This window comes from Ranitomeya variabilis, chromosome 8 (genome assembly GCF_051348905.1).
Source record: "Ranitomeya variabilis isolate aRanVar5 chromosome 8, aRanVar5.hap1, whole genome shotgun sequence".
Taxonomy (NCBI): Eukaryota; Metazoa; Chordata; class Amphibia; order Anura; family Dendrobatidae; genus Ranitomeya; species Ranitomeya variabilis.
Genome location: NC_135239.1, coordinates 194,684,720 through 194,708,835, shown reverse-complemented (window position 1 = coordinate 194,708,835; position 24,116 = coordinate 194,684,720). Strand labels below are relative to the sequence as shown.

Here is a 24,116-nt window from a genome sequence, read left to right as displayed (position 1 = left end):
GTACCTGCTGACATGCTTGGTCCTCTTTGATGATGCTCCCGCTTAGGCCTCATACAGCAGCGTACAAGAAAATGATGGGGTCCTATACCAAAAGTCTGAAGTAAGACCCCCTCCTCCCCCTGAAAAAAGCTTACAGATGAGTGAGGCGGGGGTCAAGGTTAAAGGTGCAGTGAAAGAGGCGCATAACTCACAACTAAAAAAAAGACAGGGTGAGGGACACACAGAAATTGTACTCGTGCTACAGTCCCTTAGTGATCTCAGCACCACAGTATATCTACATAGTGAATATCCCCTACACAATTTGCCCCCCCACAGTACCCTCCCTCACACAGTATGATGCCCCCCACAGTGAATTCACGCTACACAATTTGCCCTTCCACGCACTATTTGATGCCCCCATGAGCGTCCCCCACCACAGTATGATGCTCCCACAATACCCACAATATGTTACCCCCACAGTGAAGTTATCTACTGTAACCCCCACCTACCCAGTGGGATGCCTCCTCAAATAGTTTCTTCAGACACATTTTGATGCCCCCACAGTGCTCCCAACAAAGTATGATGCCTCCACAGTGAATTTCTTCACAGAAGTCCCTACATACACAGTATGATGCCTCCACAAATAGTTTCCTCACACGCACAGTATGATGACCCCCACAGTGAAGTCCCCACAGTAACCCCCATACACAGGATGATAGCCCCACAAATAGCTTTCTCACACGTGCAGTATGATGACCCAGCAGTGACCCCAACACGGTATGATTGTATGAATTTCCCCACAGTATCTTACACTTACAAAGTATGATGCCTCCACAAATAGTTTCCTCACACACACTATGATGTCCGCACAATGAATTCACCCCAGTAACCCCCACATACACAGTATGATGCCCCCACAGTGAATTCACCCCAGTAACCCCCACATACACAGTATGATGCCCCCACAGTGAATTCACCCCAGTAACCCCCACATACACAGTATGATGCCCCCACAGTGAATTCACCACAGTAACCTGTTGTGAATTTGCTTTTTGCTCCCTCTAGTGGTTACTAGTTTTTTGACTCTGGTTTTTCTGTCATTCCTTTTATCCGCACCTGGGTCGTTAGTTAGGGGTGTTGCTATATAAGCTCCCTAGACCTTCAGTTCAATGCCTGGCAACGTAGTTATCAGAGCTAGTCTGCTGTGCTCTTGTCTACTGATCCTGGTTCCAGTTATATCAGCTAAGTCTGCCTTTTGCTTTTTGCTATTTGTTTTGGTTTTGTATTTTTGTCCAGCTTGTTCCAAATCTATATCCTGACCTTTGCTGGAAGCTCTAGGGGGCTGGTGTTCTCCCCCCGGACCGTTAGACGGTTCGGGGGTTCTTGAATTTCCAGTGTGGATTTTGATAGGGTTTTTGTTGACCATATAAGTTACCTTTCTTTATTCTGCTATCAGTAAGCGGGCCTCTCTGTGCTAAACCTGGTTCATTTCGGTGTTTGTCATTTCCTCTTACCTCACCGTTATTATTTGTGGGGGGCTTCTATCCAGCTTTGGGGTCCCCTTCTCTGGAGGCAAGAAAGGTCTTTTGTTTTCCTCTACTAGGGGTAGCTAGATTCTCCGGCTGGAGCGTGTCATCTAGAATCAACGTAGGTATGATCCCCGGCTACTTCTAGTGTTGGCGTTAGGAGTAGATATATGGTCAACCCAGTTACCACTGCCCTATGAGCTGGATTTTTGTATTCTGCAGACTTCCACGTACCTCTGAGACCCTCGCCATTGGGGTCATAACAGTTTGCCAGGCCAGTATTAAATGTTTAATGCGTTGCAGAAGAGGGATTATAAGAAAGAAGATTCTGAGTTTTTTTTTTCTTCTTCCCCTTTACCTCAGAGTGGCTATGCTTGCTGCAGACATGAATGTCCAGACCTTGATTACAAGTGTGGACCAGCTGGCTACTCGTGTGCAGGGCATACAAGACTATGTTATCAGAAATCCTAGGTCAGAACCTAAAATACCGATTCCTGAACTGTTTTCCGGAGACAGGTTTAAGTTTAGGAATTTTGTGAATAATTGTAAATTGTTTTTGTCCCTGAGACCCTGTTCATCTGGAGACTCTGCTCAGCAAGTAAAAATAGTTATTTCGTTCTTACGGGGCGACCCTCAGGATTGGGCTTTTTCGCTGGCGCCAGGAGATCCGGCATTGGCTGATATTGATGCGTTTTTTCTGGCGCTCGGTTTACTTTATGAGGAACCCAATCTTGAGATTCAGGCAGAAAAGGCCTTGCTGGCTATGTCTCAGGGGCAGGACGAGGCTGAAGTGTATTGCCAAAAATTTCGGAAATGGTCCGTGCTGACACATTGGAACGAGTGTGCACTGGCCGCTAATTTTAGAAATGGCCTTCCTTGTCAAGGGATGTGCGGTCATTTGTGCAGTCCTGTGGGACTTGTGCTCGAGCTAAGCCTTGCTGTTCTCGTGCCAGCGGTTTGCTCTTGCCCTTGCCTGTCCCGAAGAGACCTTGGACACATATCTCCATGGATTTCATTTCTGATCTTCCGCTATCTCAGGGCATGTCCGTTATCTGGGTGATATGTGATCGCTTCTCCAAGATGGTCCATTTGGTTCCTTTGCCTAAGCTGCCTTCCTCTTCCGATCTGGTTCCTGTGTTTTTCCAGAACGTGGTTCGTTTGCACGGCATCCCTGAGAATATTGTGTCAGACAGAGGATCCCAGTTCGTTTCCAGGTTCTGGCGATCCTTTTGTAGTAGGATGGGCATTGATTTGTCGTTTTCGTCTGCTTTCCATCCTCAGACTAATGGACAGACGGAGCGAACCAATCAGACTTTGGAGGCTTATTTGAGGTGTTTTGTCTCTGCTGATCAGGACGATTGGGTGACATTCTTGCCGTTGGCTGAGTTTGCCCTTAATAATCGGGCTAGTTCCGCCACCTTGGTTTCGCCTTTTTTCTGCAACTCTGGTTTCCATCCTCGCTTTTCTTCGGGTCATGTGGAGCCTTCTGACTGTCCTGGGGTGGATTCTGTGGTAGATAGGTTGCAGCGGATCTGGAATCATGTGGTGGACAACTTGAAGTTGTCACAGGAGAGGGCTCAGCGCTTTGCCAACCGCCGCCGCGGTGTGAGTCCCCGACTACGCGTTGGGGATTTGGTATGGCTTTCTTCCCGCTTTGTTCCTATGAAGGTCTCCTCTCCCAAATTTAAACCTCGTTTTATTGGGCCTTACAAGATATTGGAAATCCTTAATCCTGTATCTTTTCGTCTGGATCTTCCTGTGTCGTTTGCTATTCACAATGTATTTCATAGGTCCTTGTTGCGGCGGTACATTGTGCCTGTAGTTCCTTCTGCTGAGCCTCCTGCTCCGGTGTTGGTTGAGGGCGAGTTGGAGTACGTGGTGGAGAAGATCTTGGATTCTCGCCTCTCCAGGCGGAGGCTTCAGTACCTGGTCAAGTGGAAGGGCTATGGTCAGGAGGATAATTCCTGGGTGGTCGCCTCTGATGTTCATGCGGCCGATTTAGTTCGTGCCTTTCATGCCGCTCATCCTGATCGCCCTGGTGGTCGTGGTGAGGGTTCGGTGACCCCTCACTAAGGGGGGGGTACTGTTGTGAATTTGCTTTTTGCTCCCTCTAGTGGTTACTAGTTTTTTGACTCTGGTTTTTCTGTCATTCCTTTTATCCGCACCTGGGTCGTTAGTTAGGGGTGTTGCTATATAAGCTCCCTAGACCTTCAGTTCAATGCCTGGCAACGTAGTTATCAGAGCTAGTCTGCTGTGCTCTTGTCTACTGATCCTGGTTCCAGTTATATCAGCTAAGTCTGCCTTTTGCTTTTTGCTATTTGTTTTGGTTTTGTATTTTTGTCCAGCTTGTTCCAAATCTATATCCTGACCTTTGCTGGAAGCTCTAGGGGGCTGGTGTTCTCCCCCCGGACCGTTAGACGGTTCGGGGGTTCTTGAATTTCCAGTGTGGATTTTGATAGGGTTTTTGTTGACCATATAAGTTACCTTTCTTTATTCTGCTATCAGTAAGCGGGCCTCTCTGTGCTAAACCTGGTTCATTTCGGTGTTTGTCATTTCCTCTTACCTCACCGTTATTATTTGTGGGGGGCTTCTATCCAGCTTTGGGGTCCCCTTCTCTGGAGGCAAGAAAGGTCTTTTGTTTTCCTCTACTAGGGGTAGCTAGATTCTCCGGCTGGAGCGTGTCATCTAGAATCAACGTAGGTATGATCCCCGGCTACTTCTAGTGTTGGCGTTAGGAGTAGATATATGGTCAACCCAGTTACCACTGCCCTATGAGCTGGATTTTTGTATTCTGCAGACTTCCACGTACCTCTGAGACCCTCGCCATTGGGGTCATAACAGTAACCCCCACATACACAGTATGATGCCTCCACAAATAGTTTCCTCACGCACACAGTATGATGCCCCCACAGTGAATTCACCACAGTAACCCCCACATACACAGGATGATAGCCCCACAAATAATTTCCTCACACACACAGTATGATGCCCCCACAGTAAATTCACCACAGTAACCCCCACATACACAGTATGATGCCCCCACAGTGAATTCACCACAGTAACCCACACATACACAATATGATGCCTCCACAAATAGTTTCCTCACACGCACAGTATGATGTCCCAGCACAGAATAATGTCTCCACAATTAATTTTTCTCACACAATTTGCCTCCACAGTAACCCCCACACTCTCAGTATAGTGCGCCAACGCAGTATGATGACCCAACAGTACCCCCACATGCACAGTACGATGTCCCACAGTACCCCTAAAACAGGATGATGCACCCACAGTTAATTCTCTCACATAATTTGCACCCACAGTACCCCCAAACTCATGGTATGATGCCAACCACAGTGCCCATCACAGTATAATATCCCCACTGTGAATTCACCTACAGTATCCCTCCCACACACACATACAATAATGCCCCCCATAGTGCTGCCCAACACAATATGGAAAAAAAAGAGAGAGGTCTTACAAAGCTTCTCCTATAAACTTCCCAGTGGGAAGCAGCGATCCATGACACATGGGTGGCATCCGAGTGTTATCCATTATTTTTTTACCAACCCTTCATCTTGGAACGGTGAGTTTATTCAGCAAATCGGATTAAAAATGGATGTCTCAATTTTTGGGGGACATGGACATGATCTGTGCTTGTAGACTGTTACAGCTATGTGCTGTCTCCGTAAAAAGCAGGAATAATGAAGTCTGAATGAGGCCTAACTGATGCAGCCCTGAGCAACTGCCTGATCTATAAGCTCAGAATTCACTAACAGGTTAAGTGGAAGTTGGAGTTTATGAAAGATTTATTCACTATGTAGTTCAAAGGTACGCAACGTTTTACCAACTTTTTACATACTTTTATTTCAATACTTTTCAACTTTTTCGATCTCTGATTGCTGCCAATAAACTGAAGACCTCTTGTTTATATCTGAGGTTAAGTGTCTGTCTTGATCCTTACCATCTGACACAGGCGGCTGCTTCTTTCTGGTAACATGTTGTTTTTCAGGTTCAAAACAAAGCAAGGAGAGATATTGAAATAGTGAGGAGTGAGAAACTAAGAAAGTTGCAGAGGATTTTTATTATACAATGATATAAATAAAATTGGAAACTTGATTTAGGGTGTTCAATTTTACTGCAGCACTCCCAGAGGAGAAATGAAGCATTACAAGTAACTAATAATATCAATAGGTTATCCGTGTAATGGATGGACACCCTGGGTCCTCCAGAACAAAAAGCATTCTTTGAACATCTACGTAGAACTGACGGAAGGGGATAACATGAAGATTTATATATATATAGAGAGAGAGAGTATTTTTTTATTAAGGGGATTTTCATGTTATTGCGATCTGTCTACATTTCTACGCTGGTATAACACATTCTAAGCTTTCAATGATGAAGCTGTTGGCTTTTTCTAGAGGCTGTTGTTACAGGAACGCGTCTGGTAGAAGAAAGGTAGCCCGTCGATGCAAATTAGCAGGTGCGCATGGTTGAAATTGAAATGTTTGCTATCAAGGTAGTGGCGGAAAAATGATAACACACTGTGACGGCACATGAAGATTAACAAGAATATGATTGGGTAAATTAGTATTGAACGGCTTAATGCTCAGACCGTTTCATGTACCGCTGATCACAAGTAACGTCAGCAGTATAAACAATTGGCAGGAGGCATCGCAGTGTCGTAGGGAATTACCATCCGTCATCAAGCGTAGAGTCATAAAAATGTGGAAAAAATGCTGCAACATAAGGAACGTTTAAAAGAATGGAAGGGTTAATAGTTTATTGAGTAAACAAAAGAGAAATCTAAATCTGATCAATATTTGCTGTCAGCGCTTTACCTTCATTAACTCGTCTAGGTTCTTGGTGCACTCTGCAGGAGGTTGACAGCAGTTGACAGCACGAGTCACAGAGAGCCACCGAGCTCATGATTGGCAGCAGCGCTGTCGGCGTGATGTTAGCGCTGCAGACAATAACTGGGAATAGTGGCTGAGACGCAGAACTAGACCCAGGGAGGATGAGTAAAGCACATTTTGTTTTTGTAAAACAAACCACAGTTGGGGGAACAGGAGTTTTCCAAAATCAAAAAATCCCTTTAATCTAGAAATGAGTTATCTATGGAATATAATTCTACCAATGTGCCGGGCGACCATGAGCAGATGTTCAACCTCTGCTGTAGACCCAATTAATTCTGAATCTTTTTACCGAATTTTGTTCCCAGGTTTGTTTGGGTCAAAATAAGTTCTCTTGTTTTTATTAAATAGTATTCCCATATTCATTCTTCTCCGGTCATTCTTCGCCCCCAGCAGGCATCAGAGGGGTAGACATGGACGGCGGCACGGAGACAATATGGAGCTTCTGTTTGCATGGATCTTTTCTGTTAAGTCGATAAATCATCCTAAATTCATTGAAATCAAAAAGAAAAGAAAAGGAAATTGGCCCAATGTTCAAAAGCCAAACATCCCCGTAAATAGGACCTGTTGGCACATTAGGACAGATGAGGAAAGATGTGAGCTAATATTTTGGAACACAACTAATTCCCCTTTAGAAATCTTTTCTTTGCAGTGGGTCCAACAAGCAAGTCCATAATTGCCGTTAATGTTATTCACCCCCCTCTTGATAGATTCACAGTTTACAACCTTAAGACAATAGGACAACAGGCTTCAAAGGCTTCCCGAAGGAGAACAGTTGGGGGTTTACAATCAGAACATGAGCCTGGGTCTACAGCAATTAATTCTCCTGGGGACACCAGAAGGGATGAAATAATCACATGCTGAAGCTTCAACGATTGTCATTAATTAAAAAACAAACAAACAGCAAAGAATTTTATTCATCATATAACTCTCTGGTGTAATTTATATTTCCATGGCACAAAAACGTTGAAAATTTGAATAGAATTTACTAAAATTATTAATAATTACAAGTCTAGGAATTTACTATCACGGTCGTTCTGCATGCCGGTGACAGATGAGCCAATTGACCTGTTTCGAATTGAATTTGCCAAAAATTTGGGTTTCAAAAATGTTTTGAATTTCATTTATAAGAATCTAACAAAATTGGCGAGGGGTATGATGGGGATAAAATAATAAAACACTTTATATTCACCTATTCACACCACCTCCACCACATTTCCCAGTTCTCCGTCTGCCCCATTCGTCCCTGTGATAGTTTGTGGGGCCATTCACGTGTTCATTTTTTTCCTCGGACCAAGTGATCCTCGGAAAATAGCAGAGACATGTCTGATTTTGGGTTGGATCAAAATCACAATGCAAGTGTGTGGATCTGTGAAAAAAAAATCAGACCGAAATTGGATGACATCCGATTTTTAAGGACTGTCAGAATGGAGAGGGTGGAGAAAATTATTATTTTTTCATTTCTCCATGTACGAAAAAAATCGAATGACACTCGTATCAATCTCTGATCAGAATTATCAGTCAGATTCTATCGTATGTGAAAAAATCGGACATCTGAGTGAGGTTTAAGGTGAGTGATTGACCTTACTCAGGTGGAGGGCGAAGCACATCATTGACGTCAATGACGTGTCATTCTCTTCCCCCACACACGATCATGTGAAGCCAATCACTAGACTCAGAGCTGGAAGGGAGCACCAGAAGAACTGAAGACTAGGGAAGGGTGAACCCGAACTGTAAAGTTCTGGACCCATACCGAATGTGTTCGGTCACAAGGTCCCGAACATGTGTTTCCATGGGAAACCCGTGTTACAGTTCGGGTCCAGTTCAGGTCTAGGGCCTTTAGGCTGTAAAGGCATAAAAATTAATAATAAATATTATAATTATACTTACCTATCCAGCGACGTGTCCTCCTGTCATGCATCTGCTTCCGGGGCCGCTCATTAGCTTCTGGCAGTATTCACTTCACCCAGCAGTCTTCGGCTTTTTCTGGCAGTGTTCATGCCGCACGAACACTGCTGCAAAAAAGCTAAAGACTGCTGAGTGCAGTGAATACTGTCGGAACTTAATGAGCGGCCCCGGAAGCAGATGCGGTCTGGAGGCAGCGGGACGGGAGGACGAGTCACTGGACCGGTTTTACAGCGCCTCCCGCCCCATCCCCTATCTGTAAAGTCCAAGCTCGAGGTTCAGATGCAAGTTCGCGTCATCTCCGGCCCCGAACTCTACAAAAAAACTTGGGCGAACCCAATGTTCCCAATGATGCTAAAGATCAGCACATAGAACCAGGAACTGTGATGGAGGAAGTATAAGTTCAGTGGCGTAACTTGAAAGCCATGGGCCCCAATGAAAAAGTTCCAATGGGGACCCCAATTATTGCAAGTCTTAATCTTTTTATGTAGGCTAAAAGGACTTCTTGGACCCCTTAGTCTCCAGGGCCCAGGTGTGATTGCAATCCCTGCACCTATTGCAATTACACCCGTGAGTGAGATCCTAGGACAGGTGAGTATGATGTATTTTAGTATTTTTTAACTCTATTTTTCCAGCAATCGTGGGCTCTTTCGCATCAAATTGAATCCTCCATCCTAACCAACTGAATCTGCCCAAAACAAAAGACCACAGTTATATAGTTTTCTTCCGATAAGGCAATAATTGGACCAACATTTGCCTTATTTAGCGGCCATAGAACTAGCTCTGTGTTTTCTATGGACTCTTTGGAGACAGACATTTAGTGTTGCGGTTACTGCACAGTTTCTCACGCTTTGCCTATTTTTTGTTTTACTGGTTGTTAATATGGCCGCCATTTTTCTGCTATTTTGCTGGCACCTTAGATATTATTATCATCTTCAATGAGCGGAGAATACAAAGCAGACGCAACAAAACCGGCATTGCAGCGCTCATACATGGCATTACGTTGCGTTCTTATTAAATTTACGAGACGGATTTAGCTCCTTCTCTCCTGAATGAAATCGCTGCTTCATTAGGCATCATGATGGGTTCAATATCTATTAACCTCGAAAAACGATTCCGCATGGCGTCTACCACACAGATTGTACAATTTGCTTATTTTTTTCGTTTTTTTACTTCCCGGGTCTGACAAACACACAGTGTTGATAAGTATAAGAATTCTGCACAAATCTACATTCCGGGCCAGTTTCTTCGTAGGAATGGTACAACATTAACCTCTGCCAAGACCTGATTATCCGCCTCAGCTTGTGTCGACAGAGTAAAAATAATGGTATTGTTCAGATGCACTGAGGCTCCTGCATCTCCATGAGGCTAATTTCATTATGGGAACATTCGCGGGTTAAGCAAGATGCCGATTCACCGCCTTGTCTGTGATTATTGCCTTGTCTGTCCCCAATTTGCTTGTCGAGCAGGTAAGGAATTAGAATAATATTTATTTTCCAGAAAAAAAAAATATTTGCTTTTGCCTTTTGTTATCTTGCTTCTTGCTGTACGACACTACAAAAAACAGCAAGACGTTAAAGCCGTCAGACATGTTGTGAGTTATGGTTTCACGGCAGGACTAGACTTTTTAGAGCTATAACTTTTTTATGTATAGGTCAATAGAGTTGTATCAGGACTTTTTTTTTGCCAGTGAAATTGTAGTTTTTATTATTACTATTTTGGGGTTGATATGCTTTTCTGCTTTCTTTTTATTCTATCATTTGTTATTACAGAAAGTGATAAAAAACAGCAATTCTGCTATTTCTTTATTTTTTAAGTTCTTCTTATGGGACAAATATTAAAGGTAATTTGTCCAGACAGTTATACATGTAGCGATATTAAATATGCTATTTTTTTTTTATTATTTGGAGATTTGTCAAAAGAGGGAATGTGTCATCAAAACATGACCTAATGCTCAAATCGGAATTTTGTTTTACATCTATTTTTCAAAAAATATTTAGCAGTTTTTCTTTTTATTTTTAATTAAAAACAAAATTAGAAATCTTGTAATTCTTACTCTGGCCACTGGGGTTTTTCTAGACTCATTCTACCTTTTAATTTAGGAAGAGTTTTCAGCAGGCTCATTATCATCAGAGGCAGGCTTACAATGACTGATAACACCACTATGCAACAGCTGAAAACACAGGATCCACCAATCACCATAGGCAATATCACAGCTCCTCCCCCTTCACAATGGTCAGTAGATGCTTCCGTAGATTTTTTTTAACATTTTTCTTCATCTTTTAATGCCCTTCCTAGGGGACTTGATCCTGTGATCACTTGTATTTAAAAAGTATGGACCCAACTCTTGACAAGGCCCATATAGGCAATTTGCATTGTGGATGTTACAAATTGAAACCTAGGAAACTGCATCCATTCAAGTAATGTGGGCTTTGGCACTTGTCCAGGTGTTGGCAACAATTACAGATGTGTTCACCCTTAACTTTTTCTTGAATTTTAGTTAAGGGTTTCAACAATATATATTCCAACTTGCTAGAAAAGCTCTTTACAGGGTGTAGATCACATTACAACCACTGGGTGGTCACATATAGACGCATACAGCATAGACATCTCCCAACAGAGTATCGTTATATCATTTTTTTTAAGCATGTGCCGCACATTTTGGGTTATAAGTGCAAAGAGAAAAAATACAATTTTGCTTCCCAGATCCCATACCAAGCTGATTTTAAAGAATAAAAAACTTTACAGTAATGGGAAACTTAATTAATTGAACTGTCAAAAGTCTGACCTATGGGATCCTCACTGATCCCAATGATGGGGCTCTGAAGTGTCCCATCTGTCCTATCTGTTATCTATGGGAATGCTGGGGATAGTGAAGCTCTCAAGCAGTCATCTCAGCAATTTAAAGCCTTGTTGTCAGGATATGTGGGGGCGGTTGTACCCAACGATCCTGGGAAAGTGCCAGAGTGCAGAGGGTGCCTAATGTATTCAGTATAAACATATGTATAACTGAATAAACTAATAAAATATCATAATATTAATCCCATATGGTGAATGCTGAAAGGGAAAAAAAAAACAAAATAGCAGAATCACTCTTTTTTAGTTACTTTGCTTCCCAACAAAATGGAGCAAAAAGAGTCCGGAAAGCCATATGGCCCCCAAAATGGCAATGATAAATCAAACCTCGATCTCCATCGACTAAAAAATAATAATTTTATAGCTCTTGGAAAGCAAAGAGGAGAAATCAAAAGCGAAGAGTGGCCAATCAGGATTCTGTCATCCAAGGTCACGCATAAACCTGGAAGAGGTCCTGCTCTCAGAAAATCGAAGTTATTACCATTCGTCTGTGTAGGGGATGTCTTTTAATGTTGTGAATAAACTTTTTTAAATCATTAATCATTAATTTAAAGATTGTACAGCACTCAGATTACACTACTTTTGACACGGTTTGAGTTTGGAATAGGAAATGGGCTCCTATACTGTTCCTCAGGCCATAGATATCCCTGTCCCCAGGATTACCCCTGATGGTGGGGAAGCCTGGGTCTCGTTCCTCACTATACTCCTGAGTATAACCAATCTGTTAAGCGTATGGGCGGAACACCAACAAGTCAGACAGGCTGGAGCAAAACAGAAGCACAGTCACATAGCACTCCCACAGGGAAAAATACTAAGGAATAAAAGTTTAAAGCCAGTGAGGCAACAAAGTAACATAAAGACATCAAGTGAAAAGGAAACACCGCTTGCAATAACTTTCACCTCTCCAGACCAGGATAGACTAACTATAGCTGGCATTACCTGCTTAGTAAAGGAGAACACATATTATGCAGTCACCATTATGCAGGAAGGTTCGGTATGGTGCTTTACTATATGGCACACACCATATGGTGGGGCTCTGATATAAGGTGGTGCACACTGTGCCATGCAATGTTAATATAGCCATTTGTGACACCTCATGGTGACATTACAATGGGATATCTTTGGTTTTACAAAGCCCTGAAGCTGTAAGGTCTGCTGAGAATTGTAGTGTTCTCCACTACCCAGTAATTTGCATTATTCTTCAGGACGACATGCCTCAGTCCATGCAGCTGTCACATCTAAATCCGCGCTAAAGATTACTTAAGCACTACCCCTGTTAGCGAGCCCATTTATCCATTAACTGACTTTCTTACTTAGTGGAGAAAGGCTTAAAGCAGACGTGCAATTACCCACGCACTTTAGACTCTGAGAAGCATTTGCGAATATGATCCGAAAGTGATCTGAACCTTGTCGGGAATTGACGTCACCTCATTCCATTGACTTGTTAAATGCTGAACTCCACATTATGGGAATGTGTCGTCAGGAGAAGGAGCCACTTCTCCTCTGCTCTTCAGATGACGCCTGTAGGTAAATTATGAAGTCAATTTTACATTCTTGGAATTGACGGCTTTTTCTTTGAATGTCCATGCACACAGTAATGCCGCGTGCACTGGCCTCGCTCGGTGTCGCATTAGATGGTGATTTGTGCATTGCCTTCTGTTGGGGTCTCCCTTCCTTTGCATACAGTGTAAAAATGATCAAATCATATAATGCTCAAATAACACCTCCATACGGCTACCCAAAATGAATGCAGCAACGTGCCAACAGCATTGCAAAAATGGGTAAAAGCTCATGCAAATATCAACATACAGGGACAATATCATTGCTACATGCATAATCTAATGTGAGGAGTGCGGTCAGATTCTCACCTGTATCTATGAGACAGCAGCAATGTAAGGAGTGTGATCGGTGCTTGCCATGATTAGCCCTATGCAAACATGCAGGACGCACACCCCAAAAGTCCAGCTATGCTCAAGGGTCTGTGTTACCTATGGTGTTTCTGTGTTTTATGAGACATCACATCTGCTCACCTGTATCTATGAGACAGCAGATCTTCCCACCTGTATCTATGAGACAGCAGATCTTCCCACCTGTATCTATGAGACAGCAGATCTTCTCACCTGTATCTATAAGAAATCACATCTTCCCACCAGTATCTATGAGACATCAAATCTTCTCTCCTGTAGCTGAGACAGCAAATCTTCCCACCAGTATCTATGAGACAGCAGATCTTCCCACCTGTATCTATGAGACAGCAGATCTTCTCACCTGTATCTATGAGACAGCAGATCTTCCCACCTGTATCTATGAGACAGCAGATCTTCCCACCTGTATCTATGAGACAGCAGATCTTCTCACCTGTATCTATGAGACAGCAGATCTTCCCACCTGTATCTATGAGACAGCAGATCTTCCCACCTATATCTATGAGACAGCAGATCTTCTCACCTGTATCTATGAGACAGCAGATCTTCCCACCTGTATCTATGAGACAGCAGATCTTCTCACCTGTATCTATGAGACAGCAGATCTTCCCACCTGTATCTATGAGACAGCAGATCTTCCCACCTGTATCTATGAGACAGCAGATCTTCTCACCTGTATCTATAAGAAATCACATCTTCCCACCAGTATCTATGAGACATCAAATCTTCTCTCCTGTAGCTGAGACAGCAAATCTTCCCACCAGTATCTATGAGACAGCAGATCTTCCCACCTGTATCTATGAGACATCAAATCTTCTCTCCTGTAGCTGAGACAGCAAATCTTCCCACCAGTATCTATGAGACAGCAGATCTTCCCACCTGTATCTATGAGACATCAAATCTATTCACCTGTATCTATGAGGCATCAGATGTTCTCACCTGTATTTATGAGACATCAGATCTTCTCACCTGTATCTATGAGACATCAGATGTTCTCACCTGTATCTATGAGACATCAGATGTTCTCACCTGTATCTATGAGACATCAGATGTTCTCACCTGTATTTATGAGACATCAGATGTTCTCACCTGCATCTATGAGGCATCAAATCTTCTCATGTGTATGTATGAGCCATCAAATCTTCTCATCTGAATCTATGAGACATCAAATATTCTCAACTGTATGTATCAAATATCACATCTTCTCACCTGTATTTATTAGACATCACATCTTCTCACCTGTATCTAAGAGACATCACATCTTCTCACCTGTATCTATGAGACATCACATCTTCTCACCTGTATCTGTGAGACATCACATCTTCTCACCTATATCTAAGACACATCAGATCTTCTCACCTGATTACTACTACTGGTTACGTGGATCCAGTGTGCTGATGTGAATTCATTTTGTTCTATAGTTCGACAACACCTTTAAAAGGACAATGGACTTGAGTTGAGGTTTCATGAAATGAATGCCACTTTGCTTAAACTCTTAAGGTACCGTCACACTAAGCGACGCTGCAGCGATAGCGACAACGATGCCGATCGCTGCAGCGTCGCTGTTTGATCGCTGGAGAGCTGTCACACAGACCGCTCTCCAGCGACCAACGATGCCGAGGTCCCCGGGTAACCAGGGTAAACATCGGGTTGCTAAGCGCAGGGCCGCGCTTAGTAACCCGATGTTTACCCTGGTTACCAGCGTAAAAGTAAAAAAAACAAACAGTACATACTCACCAGCGCGTTCCCCAGCCTCTGCTTCCTGACACTGACTGAGCTCCGGCCCTAACAGCACAGCGGTGACGTCACCGCTGTGCTTTCACTTTCACTTTGGTGCCGGAGCTTAGTCAGTGTCAGGAAGCAGACGCTGAGGGACGCATGTAAGTATGTAGTGTTTGTTTTTTTTTACTTTTACGCTGGTAACCAGGGTAAACATCGGGTTACTAAGCGCGGCCCTGCGCTTAGTTACCCGATGTTTACCCTGGTTACCAGTGTAAAATATCGCTGGTATCGTTGCTTTTGGTGTCAAACACAACGATACACAGCGATCGGACGACCAAATAAAGTTCTGAACTTTATTCAGCGACCAGCGACATCACAGCAGGATTCTGATCGCTGCTGCGTGTCAAACTAAACGATATCGCTAGCGAGGACGCTGCAACGTCACGGATCGCTAGCGATATCGTTTAGTGTGACGGTACCTTTAGATTTCCTGCACAAAAAAATACACCAGAAAAAAAGGCAGCGTCCACGCTATGTGGGAACATGGCCTAAGTACGCCATTAAGCGTGGTCCATATTTGATTGATAGATGTTACATATACATAAGCCTATATGTCTTTAATCTAATGAATTTCTTTATCAATAATGGGTCTTAGCTCATGATTTATGCATTTTCACATTGTTTTTGAATGGATTAACCTAATGTTGGACTTTTAGCCTGACCTTCTGCTGTAATCACTGACTTCAAGTAGCAGTCACTTACTTGGCTATTACTGTATATTTCTATGTTCATTTTCGAGAGGCGACTCATTAAATGCTAAAGGGATTATAATTCTTGAATATGAGCCGTCGGATTGTTGGCTTTCAGTGCTTATGTGTCATGCCAAAGTTTCAAAATGAAATCTGTCCGTGGATCAACAGAGTAGAAAGATGGAGAAGACGTCATCTGTGCCCAGGTGGCCAAAGGCAGGTAAAAATCCGATAATTGAATGAACAGCTTCACAGAGAAGCAGAATGGAGGATTACGGGATGATTGGCTTTGAAGGTACCTTCACACGAAGCGACGCTGCAGCGATAGCGACAACAATGTCGATCGCTGCAGCGTCGCTGTTTGGTCGCTGGAGAGCTGTCACACAGACCGCTCTCCAGCGATCAACTATGCCGAGGTCCCCTGGTAACCAGGGTAAACATCGGGTAACTAAGCGCAGGGCCGCGCTTAGTAACCCGATGTTTACCCTGGTTACCAGCGTAAAATCTAAAAAAAACAAACAGCACATACTTACATTCACGTCCCCCTGCGTCCACTTCCTGACTGACTGAGCGCCGTACAGTGAGAGCAGAGCGGTGACGTCACCGCTGTGCTGCTTTCACTTTCACTTTGCGGCGCTGAGTCAGAGGAGGAAGCAGACTGCAGGGGACGCAATGTGAGTATGTGCTGTTTGTTTTTTTTACATTTTACGCTAGTAACCAGGGTAAACATCGGGTAACTAAGCGCGGCCCTGCGCTTAGTAACCCGATGTTTACCCTGGTTACCAGTGTAAAATATCGCTGGTATCGTTGCTTTTGCTTTCAAACACAACGATACACAGCGATCGGACGACCAAATAAAGTTCTGGACTTTATTCAGCGACCAGCGACATCACAGCAGGATCCTGATCGCTGCTGCGTGTCAAACGAAACGATATCGCTAGCGAGGACGCTGCAACGTCACGGATTGCTAGCGATATCGTTATAATGTCGTTTCGTGTGAAGGTACCTTTACTCTATGTCACTTAATAGCATTTGACCACCTGTGTGCGGAGAAGTCTTAAACAAACTGTCAGAAGTTCGGAAATGTTTCTTAAAGGAGGTGTAAACCATTTAGGAGATAATGGTCTAGTAAAGTTTCTCTAAGAGAAACTTGTTTCCTTGGTTTATCCATGACGTTGATCTATGGATTGTAGACATCCATAGTGAGTGCAGGGGTATAACTGTACTGCATGCTGAGGGGTGCAAACAATCCTTGCCTTGGCTTCAATGTCTTTAGATGGAAAAGGTCCCCCTCTGGAACATCTGAATATTCTACCTGGGTTTGAGAGGGACCATGAGGACAGTCAAGACCTTTTATTGAATTCTCCCATTGGCCCCTGAATCCAGACACTTGTTGATAGACTTTGATGATGGACTTTGGTCCATATGGCTTTATTATGGCATGATGGTAATGTTCTAGCACATTTGATCAGAAGGACACCATGTGACACAATAAATCTAATGCTTTTGCATGAGACAATATTAAGATTATTCATTTGACCATACACAAATTTTCAACCTCCTTTGAAACACGTAAAGCTTTTCTTCCATTTGTAAGATTTATTTGTATTTAATTAAGACCACAGTGAGTAGCAGTTCAGATCTATAGAGCAAGAATCCACATACATCGCAATGAAATAAACTGCTTTCTTCACTATTAGAACATGACATAGGTTTCTAATCTTGAAAGACATTCTAGCTTCATGTTTTTCAATTTTTTTTGCTTATTTCATGTTCAGAAGGATATAAAAAGCCACAGCGGGGTCTCTCAGTACGTGAAGTAGTGATCATATGTGCCTCATTGTGAATTATTGCAATTACTAAAACTCTATGAATACAATGATTTGGATTCTATGTATAAAGCAGTGTGATCATTTTCACTGGAAGCTGTACAGTATGCTCCATCCTTTACAACTTTTTAATCAGAGTACAGTAAAAATAGTAAGGAAGGAATTTAATTTGCTAAACAGGTTAATATGATTGTTTTAGAACACTCCTCCGCTGAGAAAGGATGCATTCCACAATTTACACACAATATGAATTCTGGTGGCCGCTGTGAAATAGCTACGGACAGATATTTTGTTAAACTAATCTCAGTGGAAAACATTACTATGGGGTTGAGTGGGTGCCCATTATGGTTCCAATAACACTATATTTACAGTAAGAAATATTGGAACCACAATGGGAACCTAACTTACCCCAAACTCCAAAAGAGCAATGAGATCTTTAAGGGGGTTGTCTAGCTTAATTAATTCAAGATATTATTTAAACTAAAACAATCTATACTCACTTCCTGCAGATGGAACCTTTGTTCTTGGTGACGATGTTACATTGTTGTGTCACGTGTGGGCCCTCGTCAGCTGCAGCCTTTAATATTCCATCAGAGCAAACATCTTCCCTAACAGGATTTTGATGAGCTGAAGCTGAGGAGTGGCATCTCATTGGCTGCAAGAGGCATGTGACACAACAATATCACATCATCGCTGGGAATAGTGATGTCAGCATTACTGGAATTATGCTGCTGCGGGATGTGAGTGTAGATTGCTTTTATTTTATTTCAGGTCCTCAATTAATTAGACTGGATCTTCAGCAGTGGACAACCCCTTTAGTTACCCTGAAACCTCCACAGAGCAGAAAAAAATGACCAGAACAGCATTTTATAAATCTAGTTATAATGTAGAAATATGGGAATAAATCACAAAGACATTTTGGCAATTACTATGGTTTGGGGAAGTGAAGGTAAACTTTTAATATCTCTTTAAATATGTAAGCACATTAAACCAAGGATCTCTCATAGAATTGATTTTTGAATCAAGTTAAGTAAATATTGTTTTAAGTAAGAATTTAAATAGTCTTGTTCCTACTTTTAGAAATTAAATTTGACTCTGCTGTGCCTAATTTTATTTTAATGGATTTGATTTGCTGGATGATAGTTGGTAGACAATTGTTGTGATCAAGGTTATTTTTACATTACCACAAAATATACAGACATAAAGGGATGTACACTGAAGCCAAAACAATATTGTGCGTATAGATTTTCTTACATTCTGTCCTCGATGTTCTGATCAATACCCTTATCTCGAGACTTCAATTGCTTTGCCCTTGTACTTAACTCTGATGGGAAACAGAGCGTATGTTACAGACACATACTGTAACTTAAAAATATTCATTATTTACATGTGGTTAATTGAATCATTTCAGATTAAGATAGCTAACAAAAATCACAGAATCATTATATTGATTACTAAAAGAGGCTGCAAACACACAAAATCAATCTAAATCTTACCTTACTAGAATTTCAGAATGTATGGCTGTGTCCAGACTGTTAATAAAGCAGCTCTTCCCCTCCCTCTCTCAGCAGTAACTCTCAGCAAATGGAAATCACCATTAAACAGGTGATATACAAACATATGTACTGAACCAAATTCATCTTGCTAGATTGCTTAAAGTCCACCATATCCAATTATCGATATTTCTAGGATTGCTCTAAAGATATAGGTGTATGCATTTATTATCTGCCTGGCTTTGGGCATGAGGGTTCTCATGGTAAAGGATGAAAATATGACCATTATTCATTTCAGTAAGGTGTCCACAAAATATAGGCAGATGTTTTGATTTTCTTCAAGCTACTCCACCTCCTCATCTGAAATCCCAAATAAAGCCTTTAAAGGGGTTATATTGGACTTTAATATTGATACCCTATCCTTAGATCTGATAGATAGGGGTGTGTCGGCTGTGTCGTCACCTGCCGGAACTGCTCTGTTAAGGATTTGCACAGCACTGCTCCATTGACTGTATAGTGGCCGCGGCCGGGTACTGCACATCTGTCCTCTATTCAAATTAATAGGGGATACATGTGCAGTACCCGGCAATGACCCCTATTCCATTGTTGGAGCCGGGCTGTGCAACTCCACAACTGAAGTCATAGGGAAAAGATAATTGTTGAGAGTGCCGGGGTTCACACCCCCATCGATCAGACACGACTATTTCTAAGGATAGGCCATCAATGTTAAAGTCCAGGACAATCCCATTAATTACTTGATTATAGCCATAGAACAGGGTATTCAGATACACAATTATACGGTCTTTGACATATCTGTTTTGAGGATTCCAAGTAATCCCCATGAAAATACAATTTATGAGAATTTTTCCTTGGAATTCTACATTGGGCCAGTCGCTGTTATTCTGGAAATGCATAATAAAATTGATAACCAGGTTGTTAGAATTCTCCTTTTTTGTCACTTAGATGTATCTCTACACTTCTCTTAGGATTCTAGTACTGACATTACAGTGTCTAAGTGTGCAGGGTAATGGATGGGAGAATAAAACTTAAAGCGAATTTGTAAGCAGGATTTTGCTCAGTAAACCGCAGACACTGTCAGGTTGGCAGCGTTAAACTGATTAAAATGATAGCTGGTGTGAAGAAATCAGTCTTGTGGTTCTTGTGTAATCAGTGTTAGAAGTTTTCAGTTGGGGCGGGACTTTAGGCAGAGTCTTATCTTCCTGCTTTAAGCCAGAGAAACCAAGGAAAGACCTGCCAACAGGCCACCCTGAAGCACAAACAGTCTGTCTCTCTCTGCCCCTATGATGAGGAACATAAGATAAGGAAGATAAGACTTTGCCTACAGTCCCCCCCCCAGAGCACGAGCATCTCATTAACTGAAAACTTGTAATACTGATTACACAAGAACCACAAGACGGATTTCTTCACCCCAGGTATCATTTTAATCAGTTTAACAATGCCAGCCTGACAATGCCTTTAGTTTACTGAGCAAAATCCTGCAGACAGGTTCGCTTTAAACCTTTTGTTTAGGAGGGGATTGGATTAACATGGCGCTATTACTTTTGGAGGGGGCAATCGGGGCATCATTGCTTTATAGGGGGCCCTAATAAAGCTAAAGGTGACACTCAGGAGGCATTAATTGTTTTAAAGGGTACTTATGATACATTATTTTTTTAAGGGGACACTTAGGGGACATTATTTCTGGTTTCACCTTATCCCAGCACGTTCGTTCATCATCATCACTAATCCTCATATAAATGCAGTAACCTGGAGGAAATGCTGCAAAGTTCACATGCGATTGTTTTCCTGGGATTGTAATTGTACTTGTAGCAATTTTCAGATCAGGGGCTAAATATTTCCTTCAACCAGCAGTGATACATTTGCTTGTGTACGGAGGAGAACATGAATGGTGGTGGACGCCCACCGGCATATTGGTCAGATTTCTTCCCACTGTATCACAAATATTTTCCGGTATGTGCCAAGGGCAAATTTCTGCTCTCTGTTATGATCTGGTGGCCTAGGAGCAGCATGGACGAGCTCTGGAGTAGGTGGCCTCTATACTGACCGCAGACCCTGAACTTAACACCGCAACTATAAGTAGCCGTGGGATGTTCCTGTCACTCCCTCGACACCTCGTCACAGCCGGAGGACTAATTACCCCTAAAGAAAGAAACAGGAAAACTATCTTGCCTCAGAGAAAATCCCCAAAGGAAAGACAGCCCCCCACAAATATTGACTGTGAGAGGAGAGGAAAATTACAAACACAGACTGAAAACAGAATTTAGCAAAGGAGGCCACGCTACCTAGAAAGAAAAGACAGGACAGAGTACTGTGCGGTCAGTATTAAAATACTACAAAAATCCACCACAGAGAATACAAAAATCTCCACACCTAACTAAAGGCATGGAGGGTAACTCTGCGACTCCAGAGCTTCCAACTTGGCTGAATAAATCTTTACACAGACAAAGCTGGACAAGAAAAAACATAGCAATTCACTGAACTTTAAAGTCCACCGCATGTGGACTGCAAAAACAAAGCCAGGACTTATCTTTGATGATTTGGACAATCCAGCAGGAGAAACCAAGCAGAGATGTGAATCCTCCAGAAAAACAATGGACAACTGGCACTCACTAAAGGGTGAAGCCAGACTAAATAGCCCCGTCCAAAGTGGAAGCACCTGATGACTGCTGTGAAGGACAAACAGCAGCGCTACCACTTATAACCACCGGAGGGAGCCCAAGAGCAGAACCCACAACAGAATTCACAACAGCTCTCATAATAAATCTACCAATTAAAACCAATTTTTTTTCCGTAAGAGACGCGTGAATTTCTCGTCTAAACATATCTCCATGAGCACTGGGTCATTATGCAGTGGATTCGTGTAGGCGGATGCTAATCACTTGCTCTTCTGTCCTTTATTCTTTTTTTTCAGATCTATTTGGGGGAAGTTTAGAAATAGAAATATCAAACCATGCCAATGTTGGTCCAAAAAAACCCGGATAGGAGGAGTTATGTGACCAGTTTCATTTTTCAAAATGGTTATTTACAATTTTGCCTGTAGGATATGATCAGTGAATCCTACCATAGAATAACCTACAAATGAGCTTTTACATAACAATTAAAGGGGTTTTCCATCTACAGGGACACTTTTTTTTATTAATTGAGTACATATGTTTTGTCTAAAAATACCTTTTTGTAATTGGGTTTCATTAAAATTTTTATACCATTTACCCTCTATAGGTTTGATGTTGCTGGCTGTAGAAAGAGTTAATGAGAATCTGTCAGTGAGCTCGTTCTGATGGCCCAATGGCCTTTTTTTTAGACCCTCTTATCTGATTTATAACCATAGACCACATCAAAGTTGAATGTGCAGGGGATAAAAAGGAGTCTGTAAAAGCAAAAAAGTGCAAAAATTTTAATGAAACAAAATTGAAAAAATAATTTTTAGGCCTAAATATATACATTTAAGTATAAACAAAAATCAATCAATTATCTCTAAAAGTGGACAACCCTTTTAAGTAAGTTTCCAGTATTGTCACCTGGTGACCAGTACTGGTATTACAGTTACTGATTCAAATGTAACTTCATTCTTCTCTGTCATCAGTAGTTGAATTGAATGAATCCAATAATTCAGCTACATGGAACCAAGTCCTTGCTTCTCAACAAAAGTTATGTCAGAACTTAAAAGATCAAACTGGTGGGGGCTCATTGATCCAGGAGGCAACAATACTTTTATGCATCACCCAGGACTATTGATTAGGGACAATCCCTTTAAAGAAGACCTGTCATCAATTGTTCAAAAGTGGTCAGTTTTTGCTCTCATTTTATTTCAGCTGCTTTCCTGAGTAGTGCGTATTTTATTTTTTCGAAATGCGCCAGACGGTTCCAGAAATATAGGACTTTTTATTCAGTGCAAATTTTGACGGTATTTTTGAAGAAGGCGTGGCTCACAGGATAATTATGCAGAAAATCCTAAAGACACGCCCCAGAGGAGCCTGTGAGCCACGCCCTCTTTGTAAAGACCATAAAAGGTAGCACTGAATAAAAAGACCCATAACTCTGGAACCGTATGGCGGATTTAGACAAAATAAAAAACAGAATACTCAGCGGAGCAGCAGGAATAAAATAACAACTGGCACCTTTTGGCTAGATGACAAGTGTTCCTGAAGACCAAATCTAAATCCTTACCTGATCCAGCCCACTACTTATTTTCTTCCAGAGGAGGGTACGGTGCTTCCTTGGACAAACAGTTAACAAACTGCAGTTAGAATACGGCCCTTTTTACATGCATAATAAGATGTTATTGCTGCTTTCTTATGCATAGAAAACTCACCTGACCTCAGAGAATCCCGACCTCTCAGCTCAAACAATTCTGCAAAGCGAAGTTAAATTCTAGGTCACAAGTAATTTGCAGCTCAGGTGTGAATTCACCCGTTTTATATGCAGTGACAGGTCCGCTTTATCTGAGCAACCGCGAGATTTACAAGTTAGGGTTTTAATTTGAGAAAACTCTATTGACTCAAGGGTAACTAAGATTCCGATATAAAAATAGTATGTCACCGAACTCCGACTAAAGATATATGACAGACCTTGCAGCCAAAAAAAAAATGACGTATTTTCAAGGAGGAAGCCGGAACATTGCCATTAGAGATCAGAAGGAATAGATCAGGCTTGTAAATTGAGAGCAGGGTTTATGGGGTCTGATCTTTCGCTGCAGTCTCTAATGGCACTGATGTTCTTTATTATGTCGTTCTACAGTATGTTTCCTTTCCTAGAACAGGACGGAGCGATACGCAGACATTGATCACCGAGGAACACGGGAAATAGCGGCAGTTCAGCGAGTAAACAGATTTTACGATATGATATTTAATATCCTTCCACATCAATATAGTTAAACAGTATGAAATGATGTACAGACAGAGAAAACTGCCTTAAGGCAGATGTAAAGAGAAGAAGAAATATATTTTTTATATTCTGGTGCTTCTGGTAGTCGGTAGAACTGGTGTTATAGTCATCAACCAATTTTTGCTCATATACAGATGTTCATTGGGTTGTATGAGGGCACATTGTTACAACCTGTGCCGGTTATCCTGTGCTCCACTTCCTTCCCCTGAGTTCGCTGCCCTCTGTTAAGCTCCACATCGGATTTTGCAAGTTGCCCGGCATGGCTCTATGACCTCATCTATGGGGTCTATCATCTATGATCAGTAAAGTGTATC

At 42.1% G+C, this 24,116-nt stretch overlaps 1 protein-coding gene across 20 annotated transcripts in view; it reads left to right on the top strand.

Annotated features, from left to right (window-relative positions):
• The window catches only part of CADPS (calcium dependent secretion activator), a 434,847-nt gene that overhangs the window by 72,023 nt on the left and 338,708 nt on the right, over positions 1-24,116 (top strand). The window contains exon 1 of one of the 20 annotated variants that reach the window (XM_077275865.1): positions 9,685-9,792. The exons of the other annotated variants lie outside the window; for them this stretch is intronic. The gene's annotated coding sequence lies outside the window, so the exon portion shown is untranslated. Of the gene's footprint in view, positions 1-9,684; positions 9,793-24,116 lie in introns of those variants that run through there. 20 annotated transcript variants of the gene reach the window in all.